Here is a 19,930-nt window from a genome sequence, read left to right as displayed (position 1 = left end):
GTGGAAACTGGAGAGAATAGAAATGGAAGTGGTTGAGACCGGCCTGTTCCTAGTGACAGAGTGTTATTTGTGTGGCTTTTACAACCCTAGTGCAGAAGGAACAGGTTGTGCTAGCTACATAGATTGCACTTTTTTGTGGTCAGTAGCCTTTGCTTTGAAAAAGCATGTATTCCAATACTGAATCCAACTAAAACGAAGTCTGATACGTGAAAAATGTTTCGACTTGAAGGAAAAGGCTGTTTGTGTGACGCCTAGCACTTGGTGCATTTTGGGCCACAGTTATATTATCCCAAGTACTGGTTAACGTTACATCTCCTATTAATCTAGCACATCAATAAGAAATAAACAGTGCAGAAAATATCAAATTCTTAGATGGACATACTGATGAAAACTTAAAAAGAAAAAACAAAACGCATAATCCACCTGCTAAAGCATTTAGGTTTGACTGTCATAAGAACTGCCGATTTTGAGGATCAAGATGTTAGTAATTTTACATATTATGCGTATTTTCATTTGCTGGTGTCATATGGGACCCGTCTCGTAGACAAAAGTATTCATTTCACAAAATGGGATGATTAGAATTAAATAAGAGGTACACAGATGTACATCTTGCAGATATCTCTTTAAGCAGATGGGTATATATTAACAGCCTCACATATCTATTCTCCTAAGAAATTATTTGACATACAGTCCGTCTGAGTTTGAGAGTAATGGACACATCCTCAAATACAGTATTACAAGGACAAATAATCTGCAGTACCCTTTAACGAATCTAAATTTCGCACACGAAGGGCTGAAATATGCAGCAATAAGAATATCTCAATCTACCCATTGAAAGAAAAATCTAACAGATGGAAGAACTATTTTTAAATGTTGATTAAAGGCTTTTATCCTTAACAATTCCTTCTATAGCACAGGAGGAATTTTCAACAGAAATAATTTGTCATTTGTATAGAAAAAATTTGGATATGGCAAGCATGTAGCCATCGAAATGTTTCTGATTTCTTGTTACGGTTTCGTACCGCAGTCGGTCAATACGGAAACCTAATAGGATCCCTTTGATGTCTCGCTCTCTCTCTCTCTCTCTCTCTCTCTCTCTCTCTCTCTCTCTCTGTCTATCCGTCAGTCCGGCTGTTAAATACTCTCTTTCTCAGGAATGGGTAAACATATTAACTTGAAATTTATGTCACATACTAATCTCTATATTTCACTGCCTGTGCTAATAACTGAAGCTTCTAAGTCAATGCAGTCAAAAGGTACGGTCATTTATGTCACATATTTTGATAATCGCATACCCATTCATTAAAACCTATAGGGTACTTCCCATTAAACAAGAAACGTGAAAAAGCAAGGTTTCACAGTAAAACCAAAGGAATAATACGAAAACTGTCAATCTGCAATTACATCACTAGAAAAAATTTTGTCTTTATTTATCAATCTGTCCTCCCATCTGTTAACGCCCTTTGTGGTGTGGGGTGGCGGGTGGAATAATTGTTAATGTTCCTATTATTTATTTAATGCTGTTGTTTGCTGTTCTCAACACTGGCTCTCTAACTACAATATTGGTAACCAGAAAGTGATTAGCAAAACGTCAAGCATGTAATTACAATTCCTAGTACCCACTTCATCTGAGAAATACATTTACAGCACAGCTTATAGCTCTGAGGAGTTAGGAGATTGTCTGGGATTCATAATCAAATACCATTCTCTCTAAAATTTTCACTATATTCTGAAAGTCACAGACCAAAAAGAACCCACACAATCCAACTACCAGAGCAGTTCAGAGTCTAATGCGCTGATGCAACTATAACTGTTCAAATTAAATGTTTTCATGAATGTTCGCCATAATTTGATGGTAATATTCATCAAACGCCACGCTTTGAATGTCTGTCGTGCGGGGGCACGTGAAAATACGACATACGCAAACTAAAGATAGGTCATTAACGTCATCTCAAAATTAACACTTCATTCTAAAACGATTTCATGGTTACGCGTATCCCGAGTAACTTATTACAGCATACGAGGCCGTTTATATCAACGATACCGACGCGACGCGACTCCCGGCACAGGTGGTGCGCTAATCAGCGTCTGGAGAGAACTGGGACCTACCTCGTCTCGCGCAGCGTTCTTACATATAAAGCCGCGGTGCGGACGGCTAAAGGAACGCCTGATCAAATCTGCTCTCCCGACTAGCCACTGGGCTAGTAATGCACCACTTTAAGTTATCGAAAAAAGCATTGCTTCCTTTGCTGATGGCCGATAAAGCTTTCAATTTAATTGTGCAATCAGCACACAAGTAAGTAACCATAATAAAAGTCTGACGTGGCTAAGTCAGATATTTTGGGTGAGAGAATTAATTTAAATACACTACACACAGTAGACGACCTCTGAATTTGCCCTTTGGAGATACGCTATCGCTATAGTTTTAGAGTTATTCACTTGAAACTTCTCACATCTTTATGATTATGGCGGATCTCCCTTTTACTTAAATTTAAACATCCTAGCTTTATTTATTCGCCTACTTAATCTATCTTGCTTCCTTAATTTTTAAGATAAAAACCAGAAAATCATGAATTTCAACTAAAATTTTAATTTGTGAGATAGAGAATACTGTTTCTACTAAATTATTATGCAAAAGGAATCTAAATATAAATTTTTAAGTTTCTAGCTCTTTTCTGTTGCGCCAATGATTTTTACAGAAAAACGTCCTAATTTAGAAAACGGTTAAAGTTATTGAACTGATTTTTACACATGTTGATTTTGTATTACTCGTGAGATGCTAGAAACGTTTCAGGTTATTTACTTGATTATAAAGTATTGCGCAACATTTATGACGTCAGACCTAGTTACAGCGGACTGGCTGGCACACAATGGAAAGACTGATGTAAATTTCATAAGGTGTGAGTAGGCTGCTTCTCTACATCAGGAACGTGCAGACTTACCAGGTTGAAAACTATTCACATACTAAGGTCTACAGTCCCTTAGCGGTGTAATAATCAATGAAACCAAAAGGTACTGCCATTTATTTCACTTACTTGGATACTCGAAAATTCATTATTAAAACCTAATCGGTACTTCCCACATACTTAAAATCATGAAATTTGGCAAGAAGCAAGGTTTCACGGTACAAGTAGAGCGGAACAAAATCGAAAATCACTAATGTCTAATTATATCGCACTAAAAAATTCCTTTGTCATTTGTTACCCGTATTCAACTTGAAATTAAATAACTCTCTAAAATCTTTGTATCCCTGGGGCCACTATATAGCAGAAGCAATTTTCGATAGTAGGCAAACTTAAGGAAAAATTAACCAACGACAGACAGCAAGGAAGACATCAAAAACAGAGTAGCACTGTCAAAATAGGGCATTCCTGGCCAAGAGAATCTGCTAGTACCAAACATAGGCCATAATTTGAGGATGAAATTTCTGAGAATGTGTGGGAGTGGAATGATGCTACTGAGGAATGTTGAAAATTAGGTGGACACATAAGGGAAGGTTGAGGAGGTTCTGCGCAGAATGGCAGAGGGAAAAAAGAAGGGACAGGATGATAAGACATCTCTTAAGAACTCAGGGGATAACGTGCATGGTATTAGAGGGAGCTGTAGAGGGTAAAAACTTTAGAGGAAGACAAGGATTGAAATCCCCCCATAAACCATGGACCTTGCCCTTGGAGGGGAGGCTTGCGTGCCTCAGCGATACAGATAGCCATACCGTAGGTGCAACCACAACGGAGGGGTATCTGTTGAGACGCCAGACAAACGTGTGGTTTCTGAAGAGGGGCAGCAGCTTTTTCAGTAGTTGCAAGGGCAACGGTCTGGATGATTGACTGACCTGGCCTTGTAACAATAAACAAAACGGCCTTGCTGTGCTGGTACTGCGAACGGCTGATAGTAAGGGGAAACTACGGCCGTAATTTTTCCTGAGGGCATGTAGCTTTACTGTATACTTAAATGATGATGGCGTCCTCTTGGGTAAAATATGCAGGAGGGAATTGGATAGGTTAAAGTTAGATATAGTGGGAATTAGTGAAGTTTGGTGGTAGAAGGAACAAGACTTATGGTGAGGTTACTACAGGGTTATAAACACAAAATCAAATAGGGGTAATGTTGGAGTATATTTAATAATGAACAGGAAAATAGAGATGCGGGTAAGCTACTACAAACAAGATAGATACAACTCCCACACCTACTACAGTAATACAAGTTTATATGCCAACTAGCTCTGCAGATGACGAAGTAATTGAAGAAATGTATGATGAAATAAAAGAAATTATTCAGATAGTGAAGGGTGACGAAAATTTAAGTCATGGGTGACTGGAATTCGGTAGTAGGAAAAGGGAGAAAAGGAAACGTAGTAGGTGAATATGGATTGGGGCTAAGAAATGTAGGAGGAAGCCGCCTGGTAGAATTTTGCACAGAGCACAACTTGATCATAACTGACACTTGGTTTAAGAATCATGAAAGAAGGTTGTATAAATGGAAGAACGATGGAGATACTAAAAGGTATCAGGTAGATTATATAATGGTAAGACAGAGATTTAGGATGCAGGATTTAAACTGTAAGTCACTTCCAGGGGCAGATGTGGACTCTGTTGGTTATGAACTGTAGATTAAAGCTGAAGAAACTGCAAAAAGGTGGGAATTTAAGGAATGGGATCTGGATAAACTGACTATACCAGAGGTTGTACAGAGTTTCAGGGAGAGCGTAAGGGAACAAATGGCAGGAATGGGGGAAAGAAATACAGTAGAAGGAGAATGGGTAGTTTTGAGGGATGAAGTAATGAAGGCAGCAGAGGATCAAGTAGGTAAAAAGACGAGAGCTAGTAGAAATCCTTGGGTAACAGCAGAAATATTGACTAATTGATGAAAGGAGAAAATACAAAAATGCAGTAAATGAAGCAGACCAAAAGGAATACAAACGTCTCAAAAATGAGATCGACAGGAAGCGCAGAATGGCTAAGCATGGATGGCTAGAGGACAAATGTAAGAATGTAGAGGCTTATCTCACTAGGGGTAAGATAGATACTGCCTACATGAAAATTAAAAGGACCTTTGGAGATAAGAGAACCAGTTGTATGATCATCAAGAGCTTTGATGGAAACCCAGTTCTAAGCAACGAAGGGAAAGCAGAAAGGTGGAAGGAGTATATAGAGGGTCTATACAAGTGCGATGTACCTGAGGACAATATTATGGAAATGGTAGAGGATGTAGATGAAGATGAAATGGGAGATACGATACTGCGTGAAGAGTTTGACAGAGCACTGAAAGACCTGAGTCGAAACAAGACCCCGGAGTAGACAACATTCCATTGGAACTACTGACGGCCTTGGGAGAGCCACTCATGACAAAACTCTACCACCTGGTGAGCAAGATGAATGAAACAGCCGAAATACCCTCAGACTACAAGAAGAATATAATAATTCCAATCCCAAAGAAAGCAGGTGTTGACAGATGTGAAAATTACCGAACAATCAGTTTAATAAGCCACAGCTGCAAAATACTAACACGAATACTTTACAGACAAATGGAAAAACTAGTAGAAGCCGACCTCGGGGAAGATCAGTTTGGATTCCGTAGAAATACTGGAACACGTGAGGCAATACTGACCTTACGTCTTGTATAAGAAGGAAGATTAAGGGAAGGCAAACCTACATTTCTAGCATTTGTAGACTTAGAGAAAGCTTTTGACAATGTTGACTGGAATACTCTCTTTCAAATTCTAAAGGTCGCAGTGGTAAAATACAGGCAGCGAAAGGCTATTTACAATTTGTACAGAAACCAGATGGCAGTTACAACAGTCGAGGGACATGAAAGGGAAGCAGTTGTTCGGAAGGGAGTAAGACAGGGTTGTAGCCTCCCCCCGATGTTATTCAATCTGTATATTGAACGAGCAGTAAAGGAAACAAAAGAAAAATTCGGAGTAGGTATTAAAATCCATGGAGAAGAAATAAAATCTTTGAGGTTCGCCGATGGCATTGTAATTCTGTAAGAGACAGCAAAATACTTGGAAGAGCAGTTGAATGGAATGGATAGCGTGTTGCAAGGAGGATATAAGATGAACATCAACAAAATCAAAACGAGGATAATGGAATGTAGTCAAATTAAGTCGGGCAATGTGAAGGAACGCGTTTCTGAAGAAGAGAAATTTGTTAACAATGAGTATAGATTTAAGTATCAGAAAGTCATTTCTGAAAGTATTTGTATGGAGTGTAGCCATGTATGGAAATGAAACATGGACTATAAATAGTTTGGACAAGAAGAGAATAGAAGCTTTCGAAATGTGGTGCTACAGAAGAATGCTGAAGATTAGATGGGTAGATAACATAACTAATGAGGAAGTATTGAATAGGATTGGGGAGAAGAGAAGTTTTCGGGACAACTTGACCAGAAGAAGGGATCGGTTGGTAGGACATGTTCTGATTCATCAAGGGATCACCAATTTAGTATTGGAGGGCAGTGTGGACGGTAAAAATCGTAGAGGGAGGCCAAGAGATGAATACACTAAGCAGATTCAGAAGGATGTAGGTTCAGTAGGTACTGGGAGATGAAGAAGCTTGCACAGGATAGAGTAGCATGGAGAGCTGCATCAAACCAGTCTCAGGACTGAAGACCACAACAACAACAACAAGGATTGAAATACATCCAGCAAATATTTGAGGACATAGTTCGCAAGTGCTACTCTGAGATGAAGAGGTGGGCACAGGAGAGGGCACACAAAGAATCTTGGGGATTCTCGGTTTTCGGTATGGATGAACTGTCTGCCTTTATACATAATTAAGTATGCACGGTTCCCTTAGTGTGCGAGTCCTAGCGAGTCCTAGTTGCATTTGAACGCCGCGTGGAGTGGACGCAGGGTTAGAGGCGCCATGTCACTGACTGGGTGGCTCCTCCCGCCGTGGGTTCGAGCCCTCCTTCGGGTATGGGTGTGTGTGTGTGTGTGTTGTTCTTAGCATAAGTTAGCTTAAGTTCATTTAAGTTGTGTGTAAGCCAAGGTTCCGATGACCTCTGCAGTTTGGCCCCTTAAGAACACACACACATTTGAATGTTTTTGCATTTGGCCATTTTTTAAATACGTTTTCCATGTTGCTCATTTAACACTTTCCGTATCAATACGTTCATAATAAATGTGATCTATAGAAGAAGTAACAGCCTAACTACACCCTATCGTAAGTGTAATCAAATTTCACTTATGACCTATCTTAACAAAAACTACAACACTCCTTCAGCACGTTTCATTGTACAATGTTCTTTACATCCGTACCTGTTAATGCAGGTGTTCCTCCTTTTTGTACCCGCATGTGGACGCAGAGCTGCTCTCGTCTCTGCAGCGATTTTCGTGTTGTTTCAAACATCCCCGAATCATCTTTCTTATTTTAACAGGAGTTATGAAACAACAGCACAGTGCTTCCTATATTTCATACTCTTTCTTTTTCCATTTTTATGGTTGTTGTTGTTGTGGTCTCTAGTCCTACAGTAATAAATTAAACACGCGAAGATTCCTAGTGGATCAACCTATCTTTTATAGAAAATCGTATCAAAAACGGTACATTAGTTCCTGAGAATATCCTTCACGTACAGCCGTGGCAGAGGACTTCAGTAATATCTACAGATGAGAGAATCCAGAATCAGCAACAAACGTGAACACCACGTCTGCACAAAAGACTAAAGCACAAATAGTTTCCTCGAATTATATCTTATTTCAAATGTACGGTAGTGACTTGTGTGTAATAAATTGACTTTCAAAGTGTTAACTGCAAGAGACGTACACATAGAAGTTAAAAAAGATCGATGAAAGAAAAAGATCCTTGTGAAAATATATTCCTTCCGCGCTTACTAATGGTTAAAACATTAATTACAATTCAGGCATCCATAATGAAACAGGAACGGAAATTAAACTTCAAAGACCAAGATTTACATCGAGGAGAAGTTTGCGAAGACACACTGCAAACACGAAAGGACCGATATTAAGATAAACAAAACGGAATACAAATGTTGTTCGTAGAAGAAACAACACGAAATATTTGGATAATGAAAAGACAAATAAATAATTAACGTAATGGAATACTCGTTAATTATACAAAAACATCTTTGCTGTCAATATTTGCGATCCATTAACAAAGTCCCTCTTTTAGAAAGGTTGGTAAACAGCCAGTGTTTACGTTAAAGCTGCCGAAGGCCCGCAAAGCTTTCTGAGCTTAGTAGAAGGTCGAAGGCGCACACGCGTTCAACATCGCAACAAGTCTGTGTCTTGGTAACGTTTTCCAAGAGATAATTCAGTGGTTAAAAACTTCTACAGTAACTACACGAGGAAAACGTTGCAAAAGTTACTGTGATCTCTCTATCGGAGTATCTACATTATTTATTTTTTACAATGAAGGTCGTTACAATGGTCGGTATATTACCACCTCCATCCTCCACCCCTCCTCCCCCCGCCTCATTCCTTCGAAGGATTAAAAAAGGACTTAAGTACTTCCAGTAATTTTTTTTCTTTTTTTTGCGTCTCTGAAACTGTGATTTCGTTTCCTTGCTCGAGGCGCAGTATTACTGTGATATATTATTATAATGTGTAACATGAATCATTAGTTAATACCTGACAACGTTTTCTATGAATACTAATTATTGGAAAATAGCACGCCCATATGGTAACCACATCTTACTTTTATAATACTGACCTAACGCCACAGTGTGAACCCGAATTAAATCGACAAACTGTCAGTGCCTATTTAGCGATATGTTTAATGAATGAGGCCCGTTAGTCTCTGGTGGTCTGTTTTAGAGTGACTGCAATTAGTTTCATTTCTTTCGTGGATTTACTTTTGTATCTGTATTGCACTGAAAATATCAGCACAACACTTCAAATGTCGGCGGTGTGACTGAACGGCTTGCCTCGAAACAAATTTGTTCCATTCAGTAACAGCAGTTGCCGTTGTTGACAGTAATACCTACTTCACACATCGCCTCCCAATCTAACATTAAGTGTTCCTCATTACTATCACGTTTTTGTTTTTCGGGCAGTGTTAGTTGTCCATTAACACTGGTGAAGAGAGCTTTTAAATTGTAGCAAGATGCCAGGTTAAGATTCGTTAGAAGATTCTTAAGTAATAGTAATTCAACCACGAACAAAGTAGTATACAGAATATTTATTCGACCGATTCTTGAGTATTGTTCATCAGTCTGGGACAGTTGCCAGGCTGAAATTACAGAAAAGAGTGAGTGCATCCAAGGCATAACGGTACGTTTAATCGTTTAGAGAGGATTAGAGTGAAGCGGAAACCTTCAACAAAATTCAGTGGCAGTTCGTCTTGAGGTTCAAGCTCACTATTGTGTCATTGTTAGTTTCAAAATAAATTTCTGTCTGAACAGGTTTAGCACGAAGTAAACACATTTTTTTCTTTCTTTCTACCCAGTCGTGTTTCGCTGAAGTTATAGCATCTTCAGTAATTTTCTTGTTTTCTTGTTAACTAGCGCTGTGGGTTCTGTAGCTTACTGTAGGTTCCAGTATAGCTGTTATCCTTATACAGTTTACAGTCACAGCTGTACTGCAAACTGCAGCAAGCTACAGAAACCAGAACATATTTTACCAGAAAATCAAATAAAAACTCACTGAAGATGCTGCAACTTCAGATAAACCTGTCTGGGTAAAAAAAAAAAAGAAAAACAAATATGCTTGTTCAAGGGGAATCTGTCCAAAAACATATGCAGTGGCAGTCGCTGCAAGAGGGATGTCGCGTACGACGATGAACGAACTTTCGAAGAAGAGTTGGAGAATATATTACTTCTTCCCACATATGTCTCGCGAAATAACCGTGACGGAAAAAAAAGAACACATAAATTAGAGTTAATACGGAAATGTATCCACAGCGTCGTTCACCTCACATATCATTCGCGAATGGAAGAGAGACAGCTGAAAATCTTAGTGGTTCAAGAAATATCCTCCGCCAAACACAATAAGCAGGCCCGTGAAGTAGAGATGTGGATGTATACCGTGGGTCTCTAACACCAAATCACTCAAAAAATACCCCTGCAGAACCCAACGAAATTTTGTTCACCCTGTTGATTCTGCGTTTCTGTCCTGAGGGCGAGAATGAAGCATGCTACAATTGAATTTCCAAAAAGGTGTTAGAAGGTAGTCACGTAGTTGATTGAATATCCGACTAGTAACCATACCCATTTTTTTATCTTTAGAGGATGTGGTGAAGGCAGATGAGGCACCAAAGTATAGTATCCGGGACGAGCCGGATTCAAGTACCCATGCAATGTCTTGACTGAGGCTTTTCGTGATTTCCAGAAATCTCTCTCTTTGACCAGTCCCGGCCTGTGCTCAGTTTTCGGTGATTTCATCATCGACAGTACTTAAAATTATAAACGCTCTTCTACTTACGGTTCTATCTTCTGGAATCAAAAATTAAGTAAAACACGTTGACTATCCCACGTGTGTACCTGCGAAATTTCCTGTGTGCACAAATCAAACAAGTCTTACAAAACATTTTAGAATAGACTAAGAGTGACGTCGTAACAGCCGACTACACAGCCATTCTTTTTCTGACTTCGTTTCGCACTTAAGATGCGTGTTTATTTGGTAACTGGCTTGATGGGTTCTGCCTTCTTATCCTCCCCAAATATCTCATTGAATTCACAGCTTTTTCCTTCCGTTCTTCTGACCATTTCTTGTCAGTTTTCCTTTTACGTTTCTCCGTGAATATGCGTTTCTTTACTAGAGCCTCAGAGGCTGACTGTTTATTATGCCTTATGAGCTGTTCATACCTTCTAAATCTTCCCTCGTACCTCCTAACCAGCTGATTTTTGACATTCATTGAATTAATAATGTTGTAGCTTCTAGTGAGTGTTTTGTTGTCCATTTTATAAAATATGGCCCTACAATTTCATGCGAGCCTTGATTTATTATTGTTATTATTATTATCATCGTATGCATCAGTTGTTTTTGTAGTGATATGTAACCTACATCCTTCTGAATGTGCTTACGGTATTCATCTCGTCGTCTTCCTCTACGATTTTTAGCCCTTCACATTTCCCTCCAGTACTACAGTACTACTACATTTCCCTCCAGTCGCCCAATGAACCATGAACCTTGCCGTGGTGGGGAGGCTTGCGTGCCTCAGCAATACAGATAGCCGTAAAGTAGGTGCAACCACAACGGAGGGGTATCTGTTGAGAGGCCAGACAAACGTGTGGTTCCTGTAGAGGGGCAGCAGCCTTTTCAGTAGTTGCAGGGGCAACAGTCTGAATGATTGACGGATCTGGCATTGTAACACTAACCAAATCAGCCTTGCTGTACTGGTACTGCGAACAGTTGAAAGCAAGGGGAAACTAAAGCCGTAATTTTTCCCGAGGGCATGCAGCTTTTCTGTATGGTTAATGATGATGGGGTCCTATTGGGTAAAATTTTCCGGAGGTAAAATAGTCCCCCATTCGGATCTCCGGGCGGGGACTACTCAAGAGGACGTCGCTATCAGGACAAAGAAAACTGGCGTTCTACGGATCGGAGGGTGGAATGTCAGATACCTTAATCGGGCAGGTAGGTTACAAAATTTAAAAAGGGAAATGGATAGGTTAAAGTTAGATATAGTGGGAATTAGTGAAGTTCGATGACAGGAGGAACGAGACTTTTGCTCAGGTGAATACAAGGTTATAAATACAAAGTCAAATAGGGGTAATGCAGGAGTAGGTTTAATAATGAATAAAAAATTAGGAAGGCGAGTAAGCTACTACAAACAGCATAGTGAACGCGTTTTTGTGGCCAAGATAGACACGAAGCCAACGCCTGCTACAGTAATACAAGTTTATATGCCAACTAGCTCTGCAGGTGTCGAAGAAATTGAAGAAATGTATGACGAAATAACAGAAATTATTCAGATAGTGAAGGGAGACGAAAATTTAACAGTCATGGGTGACTGGAATTCGAGAGTACGAAAACGGAGAGAAGGAAACGTAGAAGGTGAATATGGCTTGGCGATAAGAAATGAAAGAAGAAGCCGCCTGGTAGAATTTTGCACAGAGCACAACTTAATCATAGCTTATACTTGGTTTAAGAATCATAAAAGAAGGTTGCATTCATGGAAGAATCCCAGAGATACTAAAAGGTTTCAGACTGATTATATAATTGTAAGACAGAGATTTAGGAACCAGGTTTTAAAGTGTAAGTCATTTCCAGGGGCAGATGTGGACTCTGACCACAATCTATTGGTTATGACCTGTAGATTAAAACTGAAGAAACTGCAGAAAGGTGGGAATTTAAGGAATGGGATCTGGATAAACTGACTATACCAGAGGTTGTACAGAGTTTCAGGGAGAGCGTAAGGGAACAAATGGCAGGAATGGGGGAAAGAAATACAGTAGATGAAGAATGAGTAGTTTTGAGTGATGAAGTAGTGAAGGCAGCAGAGGATCAAGTAGGTAAAAAGACGAGGGCAAGTAGAAATAGTTGGGTAACAGAAGAAATATTGAATTTAATTGATGAAAGGAGAAAATATAAAAATGCAGTAAATGAAGCAGGCAAACAGAAATACAAACGTCTCAAAAATTAGATCGACAGAAAGTCCAAAAATGACTAAACAAGGATGGCTAGAAGATAAATGTAAGGATGTAGATGCTTATGTCACTAGGGGAAAGATAGATACTGCCTATAGGAAAATTAGAGAGACCTTTGGAGAAAAGAGAACCACTTGTTCGATTATTAAGAGCTAAGATGGAAACCTAGTTCTAAGGAAAGAAGGGAAAGCAGAAACAGAGCCACATGTATGAGACAGGTGAAACACCCCCAGACTTCAAGAAGAATATAATAATTCTAATCCCAAAGAAATCAGGTGTTGACAGATGTGAAAATTACCGAACAATCAGTTTAACAAGTCACGGCTGCAAAATACTAACGCCAACTATTTACAGACGAATGGAAATACTAGTAGAAGCCGCCCTAGGGGAAGATCAGTTTGGATTCCGCAGAAATATTGGAACATGTGAGGCAACACTGACCCTACGACTTATCTTAGAAGCTAGATTAAGAAAAGGCAAACCTACCTTTCTAGCATTTGTAGACTTAGAGAAATCTTTTCACAATGTTGACTGGAATACTCTCATTCAGCTTCAGAAGGTGGCAGGGGTAAAATACAGAGATCGAAAGGCTATTTACAATTTGTACAGAAAGAAGATGGCAGTTATAAGAGTCGAGGGGCATGAAAGGGAAGCAGTGGTTGGGAAGGGAGTGAGATAGGGTTGTAGCCTCTCTCCGATGTTATTCAATCTGTATATTGAGCAAGCAGTAAAGGAAACAAAAGAAAAATTCGGAGTAGGTATTAAAATCCATGGAGAAGAAATAAAAACTTTGAGGTTCGCCTATGGCATTGTAATTCTGTCAGAGACTTCAAAGGTCTTGGAAGAGCAGTTGAACGGTATGGACAGTGTCTTGAAAGATGAACATCAACAAAAGCAAAACAAGGATTATGGAATGTAGTCGAATTAAGTCGGGTGATGCTGAGGGAATTAGATTAGGAAATGAGACACTTACCGTAGTAAACGAGTTTTGCTATTTGGGGAGCAAAATAACTGATGATGGTCGAAGTAGAGTGGATATAAAATGTAGACTGGCAATGAGAAGGAACGCGTTTTTGAAGAAGAGAAATTTGTTAACATCGAGTATAGATTTATGTGTCAGTAAGTCATTTCTGAAAGTATTTGTATGGAGTGTAGCCACGTATGGAAGTGAAACATGAACGATAAATAGTTAGGACAAGAAGAGAATAGAAGCTTTCGAAATGTGGTACTACAGAAGAATGCTGAAGATTAGATGTGTCGATCACATAACTAATGAGGAGGTGTTGAGTATGATTGGGGAGAAGAGAAGTTTGTTGCACAACTTGACTAGTAGAAGGGATCGGTTGGTAGCACATGTTCTGAGGCATCAAGTTATCACCAATTTAGTATTGGAGGGCAGTGGGGAGGGTAAAAATCGTAGAGAGAGACCAATAGATGAATACACCAAGCAGATTCAGAAGGATGTAGGTTGCAGTAGGTACTGGGAGTTGAAGAAGCTTGCACAGGATAGAGTAGCATGGAGACCTGTATCAGACCTGTCTCAGGACTGAAGACCCCAACAACAACACTAAATTGGTGACTCCCTGACATCGCAGAATGTGTCCTATCAATCGATTCCTTTGTTATGCCACAAATTTCTTGTCTTCCCAGTGCTATTCAGTACTTACCCATTAGTACCATGCTGGTGCTATACGGTTGGAGTGATGGGCAAGACATATTTCTGTTTCAGAAACATTAGGCTTGAGTCGCCTTGTCTTAAGATATTCATAAAGTGCAGTGAGAGTGTTAGATGTTCTTCAAATTCAAAACGATCTTTGCTCTGATATGAAACTGAAGCTTTGTCTGCATACTGGAGTTTCCAGCAGGTCAACTTAGGCAGGTCTGCTGCGAAAACTCTTTGTAACAACGGAGCAACATCAGAGCCTTGAGTACACGCCATAAACTTTTCTATTCACTTTGTTCAAAATACTGTTTAAAAGATTACCTAAAGTTTACAATGTACAGATTAGATTTTCTCCTCTCCACCGTAACTCTAATGTCATGTGCTGGACCACACAATTTCCTACGAAATTTTCGTGGTGGCGTGATCACTGATAAATCATCATGAAAGGCTTAACATTTGACGTTGATTTTTCATCCAGAATTTAAAATGTTCGCAACTTTTTACATTTTCCTTCTGGTTATTTTTGAGGGAGGGGTTGCGGGGTGGGAGGTGAGGAAGAGACCTTCTAACATATGTGCATATGTGAAATACCTCTCAGTTTACACACCGATCAATTTTAATCTTGATGTATTTATAAGAGTATAAGTTTGAAATGAAGGTTCATACAGGTACAGGGCCACACTAGCGAAATATTTCCTTTACTAAAAGGAGTACAAAGATAAAATAACGTGGGCTCACCAAATAATTGCTCATCCTGGAACTATTCTTGATGTTTCCTCTTAGAAACGCGTCCGGCCAAAGGAAGTACCTGAAACAAGATAAATTACGATCAGCACATTGTTACAGTAGAAAAGCGTATGTTCTGCATTAGGTGTCATGAACTCTGCAGTATCTCGAACCATTCTCTTTACCTGTGTGTTATTTATTGTAAAAGCCCTGAATGACATCGTTGAAATGCTTACATTTTTAAATATGATTCTGTTCTGTGACAAGGATAGCGTATCTTTACATGAATCAAATTAAAGATTTTGCTTGTTTTCATGCTTGTAATATTAGTGAACAAGTGGTGCTGAGCAGTCATTGAGTCACGGGGCTCATTTACTAGGAACGAACCGTGCTTGAGGTGCCATGTTTATCAGCTACACTAATGAGGTACGCGAAAGAGCTTGTGGGTTGTTTTGGTACAGAGGAAAACGCGCTAGCAGCGTGTAGCTATGAGGTGGGACTGTGGATCTCAGTCGGTAAGAGTGGTGCCTGTAAAATGCAAGGGTACACAATCGGCTACCGGATGACTATGTGGTTCTGAGCTGTCAAGCCATTTCATGTTACCCATCTGAGAGGCAAACGAAGGTAGCAGTATAACACAATTTGAAGTACAGCAAATAGCATTTGATAGACTATGAAAGGAGCAATGACACAGAGCCTCTCAAACTGACAAAGCAAAAAAGTTACTTTTCGCTGGTTGGCCAAAAGATTGTGACAACAAGTGTAAAAGCGAATTAGTCCACCTTTGGAACGCAATACATCAGCGCTTGTGCATGGCATGGATTCTACAAGTGCTGGATAGTTTACGGAGATGTGAAGTACAGTACGTTTGCGCATAGACCACGTAATTGACATAAATTATGCCGGCCGGGGTGACCGAGTGGTTCTAGGCGCTACAGTCTGAAACCACGCGACCGCTGCGGTCGCAGGTTCGAATCCTGCCTCAGGCATGGATGTGAGTGATGTCTTTAGGTTAGTTAGGTTCTAGTAGTTCTAAGTTCTAGGGGACTGATGACCTCAGAAGTTAAGTCACATAGTGCTCAGAGCCATTTGAACCATTTTGACATAAATTACAGGCCCAATAGCGTCCCAGAAGTGATCCATAGGGTTAATATCAGGTGTGTTTGGTAGCCATACACTAACGTGAGTTCACTGTCATGCTCATTAAACCACTGTAGCTCGAGTCTGGCCCTGTGACATGGAGAGTTCCACTGCTGGGAGATACCATCGCCGTTGGTTAGGACATTAACCGTGAAAGTGTGCAGGTGGTCCGGAATGACCACGACGTAGTTCACATTTGACTTGTAGACTATAGATTGCAGCGATCAGTCGTCCTTCTTAAATTTCATTGTGCAGATCTAGATTTCGGCTAGAAGGTAGCCATTCTCAACTCTAAGAATACAAGAAGTACATAGATGATGTCATGGAAAGTTACAAGCAATGGCTTCACTCATATAGTTTGTATATTACATACCACTAATATTTTCGCTCAATGCCTGTAATGTCTGTTGGTCGGTCTTTATCCACAGTTCATTGACTAATACTGTTTGCGGAAGGCAGGTTGAAAGAAGAACACATCGGTTGGTTACATGGCGCAATGTACGTGAACTACGCATATGAACATCAAGGGAAGTAAACCACTTTAAATTTGTATGAGAATTACAAGAAATGAAACATAAGTAATATTCTTACATTGTCGTCCGACTTGTTCCGTATTTGCCAGCAAATAATAAAATTTCCATTTTCACTCCTTGTGAGTCAGGTATTATTAATAAAAAATTTAAAATTTTGTTTAAAACTTATTAAACTTTTTATAAAACACAAGAAGACACATGCTGTATACACCTATTAGTGGATAAGGCTTAAATATATTTTTTCTTTATATTATATCTCCCTTTATTAAAACATAATAAGTATATTGTTCATCATATTTACTAAACAGTCCATAGGTGGCGCCAAATGTCAGTCAGATGCATGGTTGGTGCAATTTGGCTATTCCGCTATAGATATAGAGGGTGCTAACCTCTTTATCCATCAAAACCGAACTTTTTCCATGATATGTTAGTTCAGATGCATAAACAGTATTATTAACAGCAATTCAATATATTGGTTGTTTTTGCTTTTACAAGGAAAATCGGTTTTAAGGGATAAAGAGGTTAGCAGCCTCTATATCTACAGCGGAGCAACCAAATAGCACCAACCAGCTATCTGACTGACGTTTGGCTCCATCTATGAGCTATTTAGTAAATATTATGAACAATATACTTATGATGTTTTAATAAAGGGGGACATGATATAAAGATAAATATGTTTAAGCCATATCAACTAATAGGTGTGTACAGCACGTCCCTTCCTGTATTTTACAAATTTTAATAAATTTTAAAAAATATTTATAAACTTTTTACCCGCCTGACGTAATTTAAATGTTTTCATAATAATAACGAATACACGAGGAGTGAACATGGAAATTTTATTACTTTCTGGTCGGACGACAATGTAAGAATTTTACTTATGTTTCATTTTATCTAATTCTCATGCAAATTTGAACTGGTTTACATCCCTTGAAGTTCATATACGTAGTTCACGTAGATGGCCGCATGTAACAACCGATATGTTTTCCATACAACCTGACTTTCGCAAACAGTAGTAGTCAATGAACTGTGGATATAGCCCGACCAACAAGCATTACATGCATTGAGAGAAAATAATAGTGGTATGTAATATACAAACTATATGAGTTAAGCCATTACCTGTAACTTTCTATGACATCATCTAACTATGTACTTCTTGTATTCTTAGCGTTGAGAATGGGTACCTTCTAGCCGAAATCTAGATCTGCACAATGAAATTTAAAAAAAATACGAATGATCGCTGCAAGCTATAGTCTGCAAGTCAATATAAAAGTCGCTGAGTGCAACAGCTTTCTGAAAGGAAGGTAACCTGATGTGGTTCACAATTCTGATCCTGCCTTCGATTACTTACCAGGTCCAATGGCAGCTCAGGTGATCGCCTGCCGTGGCATAAAACTGGCCCCACCGGCTGAATCCGCGACGACTTGCATGTTTTGAGCACCGATTTACCTAGCTGATGACCTTCTTGAATCAGACCATGGACCTGGTATAGCAAGAAATGTGATTCTCCCGACCAGGTGACACATTTCCGCTTGTCAACAATCCAGTCTCGATTATACCATGCCTACTGTAAGGGTAAACGGCGTGTGTGTGTGTGTGTGTGTGTGTGTGTGTGTGTGTGTGTGTGCGCGTGTGTGTGAATTCCTAAGGGACCAAACTGCTGATGTCATGGGTCCCTAGACTTTTACACTAATTAAACTAATTTAAACTAACTTATGCTAAGAACGACACACACCAATGCCCAAGGGAGGACTCGAACCTGCCGTGGGAGGGGCCGCGCAATCCGTGAAACCGCGTCTGAAACCGCTTGGCCACTCCGCGCGGTGTCAGTGACGTTGTCACTGCGTCAACACGGGAAAACGTAAGTATCGTCTGACGTGTAGCCACATGTTAAAAAAATGTGCTGTGAACCGTGTGTTCCGGAACCCTTGTGCCTGCACCAGCATTATACACTGAGCTGACAAGTCGTGTCAGACCCCTTTTTCCCGGCAATGTGCAGTAACTCGACGTGGCATTGGCTAAACGAGCCATTGGAAGTCCCATGGAGAAATACTGAGTGATACTGCCTCTACAGCCGTCCAGAATTGTGAAAGTGTTGCGGGTGCGGGATTTTGTGCACGAACTGACCTCTCGATTATGTTCCATAAATGTAAGATGGGATTCATGTCGGGTGAACTGGGTGGCCAAAGCATTCGCTCGAATTGTCCAGAACGTTCTTCAGATGAACCACAAACAATTGCTGCTCTGTGACGCGGGACATAGTCATCCATAAAAATTCCATCGTTGTTAGGGAACATGAAGCCCATGAATGGGTGGAAATAGTCTCTGTTGGCTCAGGTGGACCAGAGGACCACACAGGTTATGGAGCCACCAACAGCTTGCACATAACCTTATTCACAACTTAGGACCATAGCTCCGCGGGGACTACGCCACACTCGGAAACTACCATCAGCTCCTACCAAAGTGATATCTGGACTCGTCCGACAAGGCCACGGTTTTCCAATCGTCTAGGGTCCAACCCATATGGTCGCGAGCTCAGGGGATGTGCTGTAAACGATGTCGTCCTCAAGCAAAGGCATTTGCGTCAGTTGTCTACTGCCATAGCCCATTAACACGAAACATCGCCGGAATGTCCTACCGGATATGTTCGTAGTACGTCTGTCGTTACTTCACGCAGTGTTGCTTGTCTGTTAGCTCTGACAACTCTGCGCAAAATCGGCTGCTCTCGGTCGTTAAGTGAAGGCCGTCTGTGGTGAGAGGTGAAGTCTGAAATTTGGTATTCTTGTCACGCTATTCACACTGGATCTCGGAATGCTGAGCTCCCTAACGATTTACGAAATGGAATATCACATGCGTCTAGGTCCAAGTAACAGTCTGCGTTCAAGCTCTGTTAATTGACCTCAGGCGGCTATAACCACGTTGGAAAGCTTTTCGCATGAAGTACCTGAATACAAATGACATTTCTGCCAACGCACTTGCCGTTTTATACCGTGTGTACCCGATGATATCTCCGTCTGTATACGTGCATATCGACATCCCATGACTTTCGTCACCTCAGTGTACTCTGTTGTGAGATCTGTCCTGGATTGCCGCCTATCCTCCTATCATACATTACAGAGCTGGGAAGTCTGCGACCTCCAAGTTTTTTCGTGTGGCATGAACGTCCAGCACCTTGTCACTAACTAGCCTTTTCGCCGTCTTCAACTACTTTCTATAGATTCTTGCTTTGCTGTTTCCAAGGTGCTCGCTCCCAGGTGCCTGCCCACAACAACCAACGCTTTGTGCATGTTTCTTACTTTATTGGTTTTAGTTATTTGTGACC

The 19,930-nt window shown here is 40.2% G+C and overlaps 1 protein-coding gene across 3 annotated transcripts in view; it reads right to left on the bottom strand.

The window, feature by feature from the left end:
* Positions 1-19,930, bottom strand: part of LOC126335149 (probable G-protein coupled receptor 179) — a 1,457,037-nt gene that overhangs the window by 1,006,305 nt on the left and 430,802 nt on the right. For all 3 annotated transcript variants that reach the window (XM_049998117.1, XM_049998118.1, XM_049998119.1), the window contains exon 2: positions 14,951-15,020. The gene's annotated coding sequence lies outside the window, so the exon portion shown is untranslated. The remainder of the gene's footprint in view (positions 1-14,950; positions 15,021-19,930) is intronic.

This window comes from Schistocerca gregaria, chromosome 2 (assembly GCF_023897955.1).
Source record: "Schistocerca gregaria isolate iqSchGreg1 chromosome 2, iqSchGreg1.2, whole genome shotgun sequence".
In the NCBI taxonomy this organism is placed as follows: Eukaryota; Metazoa; Arthropoda; class Insecta; order Orthoptera; family Acrididae; genus Schistocerca; species Schistocerca gregaria.
Note: the sequence above shows the minus strand (reverse complement) of the source record. Positions and strands in the feature narration are given on the sequence as shown.